Source organism: Lygodium microphyllum, chromosome 26 (genome assembly GCF_053477565.2).
Source record: "Lygodium microphyllum isolate KBCC chromosome 26, Lygodium_microphyllum_v1.1.10, whole genome shotgun sequence".
NCBI lineage: Eukaryota > Viridiplantae > Streptophyta > Polypodiopsida > Schizaeales > Lygodiaceae > Lygodium > Lygodium microphyllum.
Genome location: NC_141160.1, coordinates 84,753,072 through 84,757,600, shown reverse-complemented (window position 1 = coordinate 84,757,600; position 4,529 = coordinate 84,753,072).

The following is a 4,529-nucleotide window of genomic DNA, read 5'->3' as shown; positions in this document are numbered from 1 at the left end:
CTCCTTTTCTTTGCTCTACCATCAATCCACTTTTCTAATGATGTTGTACTTGCTCCGTAAGGCCTACTACATTCTTTGATTGACATAGTGTTCCCATGAGCAACAATTGCCTTCATCGTATCTTCTTCAGTCCATTTTGGCTAGTGTCCAATCTTAGAATTGTGTTTGGATCGTTGCTTGGTTGGATAAGGCAAAGAGTTAGGTAGATGCAAAAAAGGCCCCTCATTTGAGTGGACAAGTTGAGGTAAAGAAGATCATCTAGTTGATTGGCTAGGTTGAGGCGAAGATGACCCTTCACGAGAATGAATGGGTTGAGATTGAGCAAGACTATGTTTAGTGGTTTGGTAGGATTTTCCCTCTTACAATGCAAAGGAGTTGCCTTGGATGGAGGACTAGTTGTACAATTTTGAGGTGTGCTAACAACCTTTCTTAATAAATAGTCTTTGTATGTTTGCCCTTTTGCTTGGCATGGGGAAAGAAGGAATAGATCAAGAATGTGTCAACAAATACAATTGGAATATGTTGAATTGCCCATTCTTTATGGAAAATAGTTAAAGAGGAGTGGCAACAAATTATAATAGTAATGTAAAAACACATCATTAGATATCAAAGCAATGTTGCATAAATAAAATATTTTTGGTCTACATCATTTATCCAATACCTCAATAAAGTAAAAATGCATAGTTGTAGCATTGAATTTTCTTCTTTGATTGTTGTTCCAAAGGTGGCTATTTAGGAACTTCAACTCCTTCAACGTTGGGCAATTTGGAAAGCCTAGTTTTGGGTGGTGAAATAGCAATTTACAATTTAGGAAGTGGTGCTGGGTTGGGGGGCTGAATTGGATGTTTGATTTGCTTCTTGGCAAGGCAAAAAGCAGGAGATAATACATGGATTTCTCCACATTGACAAAGTCTATCCTTTGCTTGTGCAACAATACATTTGTGTATAAACTATGGGAGACAAATGGATGCCTAGGAAAAAGTCATGTTGCCCACTTGCATATTGATTACATGGCAAGAAAGGATTGATTGGGAATCACGCTTTGTATGCAACATAAGGACCTGGAAGAGGAGAAAAGGGGATGGATTCTTTCTAACAAATGTTTGAATAGCAAGAGAGATTAGTTTGTAGTAATGGGAAGCAAGTAGATGTTTGAATAACAAGACATAATTAGTTTGTAGTAATAGAAAGAAAGTAAATGATGGATAATACATAGACACATTAGGTTGTCTACAACACACGAGGGAATGATGTTGGGAGTTGGATTATTTGAAGAAGTATTGGATGATGTACACGATTGGATTTTCTCAACAATGCAATATAGAAGTAGGGAATGGTTTGGATAACTAAGGTTATGTAAGGGGAAAGAGAGGGAGGTTAGGTAGCTCAATGGCCATTGAGTTTTGAATTATAGGTTTTGAACTCAAATTAGGATGTACGATTTTATAATTAGATTTTCTTAGGATTTTTGTGATTTTTGGAGCGGTAAAGGCTAGGTAAGTGGATAATTTCTTGACCCCTTTAGCAACTCAACTTTTGAGATAAGAAAAGAGGGCATGCTGTGAGACTCTTTTTTTTGGCATGTAAGGTAAAATAAACGCAAACAAAGATGTTGGTTGAAAAGGTTTCTTTCTTTTATATTTACTAGCGTTCCATGCGAACTTTGCACGGAACGCTATGCAGCTTTGCTGCCTTGAAGCGACGAGCGAACTTGCCATGCTATTGCATGGCAACTTCGCTCAACAATCCATTTCTCATCTTTCTCTCTCCTCTTTTTTCTCTCTATTTCTAAATTTTTAATTTACTCTCTCTCTCTCTCTCTCTCTCCTCCCCCAAATTCCCTATGTCTAATTCTCTCTCTCTCTCTCTCTCTCTCTCTCTCTCTCTCTCTCTCTCTCTTCTCTCCTAGCTTTTCTTCTCTCTCTCTCTCTCTTTCTCTCCCCACTTTTCTTCTCTCTCTCCCCTTTTATTCTCCCCCTCTCTCCTCTCTTTTCCTTCTCTCTCCCTCTCTCTCTTCTTCTCCTCTCTCTCTTTCTCTCTCTCTCTCTCTTTTAAATTATATACATATATATTCTCTCTCTCTCTCTCTCCCTTCCTCTCTCTCAAAAAATATTTAAAGTTAAAAAAGACTTTTCTCTTTTCTCTTTTTTCCCATCTCTCTTTCTCTTTTCCTTTTTTCCTCTTTCTTCTTCTTATTCTTCTCTCTCTCTTTTCCTTCTCTCTCCTCTTTTTTCCTCATTTTCTTCTCTTTAAATTTTTTTCTTTTCTCTTGGATCCAACAAGTGGTTGACCTGTAAGTGGGTCCAATATGGCAACTCGTAGAAAATTGAGAACCGATGCATTCCATTTGGATGTGATTCCGCGTGGACCATTTTCAGCTCGTACCAGTTTGCGGCGTTCATACGTGTTGGAGGTCGTCCAAGGAAACCTTCCCTGAGTTCATGATCCTTCGGCAAGAAAGTAGTGTGTTCTTGATATACCATCTTCTTCATGGTTCGTGACCTTCGGGAGTCTAACTGTGGCCCGCAAAATGGACATGCATGATAACGTGAGGTAACCAGACCTATTCCAACACCACGACCTAGTGAATGCTTGATTGAATGAGGTAAAATATAGATATTACCAGCGAGAACGGAGGCCTGTTTACCTGAGCACTCTCCCAATCTCGGAAAGTCATGCATCGTCCACATGAGAATGGCTCGAATATTGGCTGACCATCGACCATCTCACCTGCTCATATCTTGCACAGTGACCCCCTCCTCCCACAAAATCTTAAGCTCATCGACTAATGGACGAAGATACATGTCCATATTTTTTATTTTGTAGCGGCCTAGGACGAGCAAGCTAAGGATGAGAGGTCCTTTCTTCATAGAAAGCCATGGAGGGATGTTGCAGTTGACAATGACTATAGGCCACACACAGTAAGAAGTTGAGTGCAGACCGAATGGGTTCACGCCATCCATTGTGAGACGGAGTCGAAGATTCCTTGGCTCTCGGGCAAAGCCTGGAAAGGTAGAGTCAATGTGGCTTCATGAGCGCGAATCCGCTGATATTCGTTGAACTCCATCCGTGGACCTATTCTGCGCATGCCACATTGTCAAGCTCGCCATGCCGGACATATGAAACATGTGGTTTATGCGGGGGATGAGTGGAAAGTGTCTGAGAACTTTTTAAGAGATCCTGTCGATACATGTGAGCACCACACTTTGGACATGTCTCCATAGTCTCGTATTCTCCTCAAAACAAATAACAATAGTTGATACATGCATGGATGCTATTGTAGTCCATGCCAAGCTTCCGTAAAACATGTCGTGTATCATCACGAGACTCATGCATGGTATTTGCAGGTGGTAATATATGATATTTCAATAACCTGAAAAAAATCATAAAACACCTTGAAAAAGCACAAATGTTTGTAATAATAGTGCCGAAAAAAATTTTCAATGAAGCATATATACAAGGTACTTGAACAACTCGGTCACACTCATATCGCTTCACCCGTATTTTGCTTGCACACTTAAGAGTGCAAGCAATGTCTTCAGCTGAGATACTCAGCACCCATCATATAATGGTATGGATGCTTCCTCTCTAAGCGGATCATAAGTCTCGACATCCATGGGAATCAATGCATCGATCATTGCCTCCATCTTAGGCTCCAAGATTGTAGGTAGGTCTGGAAGGTTGCCTGTCTCCTCTGGCATTGACGGAATAGATTGGCCTTGCGAGTGGTGGATTGGCTCCTGCACTCCATCCATTGCATGCCCACGAACTCTTCTAATTGGCCGCAAAGGGTGCACTCCCCCTTGGAACGAGACCACCTCCCTAGATAGAAAATTTGCCAGCAAGACCCAATCTTATTGTATATGGTGTTCAATTAGCTTGCGAGTACAATGCATGATTGATATTAACTTCAAATTACCGTTTGCTGAAAATCCACAATCGCCTGATCAATGATCTCATATTGAAACTCACCAAATCGTCGTACGTGTTCTATAGACAATCGGCGTTTTCGTCTAATTGCCAACTTGCATTGAGAGCAAGGACATGGGACACATTGATTAAGACACGCCTCGCGATCTTCAACAACAGGACCTTTTTCATTTTCCATCTTGTCTACGTTACAACAAACAATTTAATAACTTGTAATACAATTTGGGAAAACGAGGCTCAAATGGATAGCTTTATGGAGATGTATGTCAAGTTGCAAGTTGACCATAAGCTCTTGCTTGAGAGGTTTTAGCCTCTGCAAGAGGTTGAGAAGCAAATTTTGAAAAACATTGAGGTTGATATTGATGCATCCATGGTGTTGAAATCTAAACTTCAAGATATAAGAAATGCTTTACTGATTGATGTAAAAAATGCATGGGACATAGTAGTTGAGAGATTTATTGATGTTATATCTCGGCCATATACTATGCTCAAGGATTTGTTTGTCCCAGTAGATAATTATTCATTATTGTAGAAAAAAAAGGCATTGAGTCATAAGGTTCATGAGTTGGAGACTAAATATTTGGACTTGACTAAAAGAT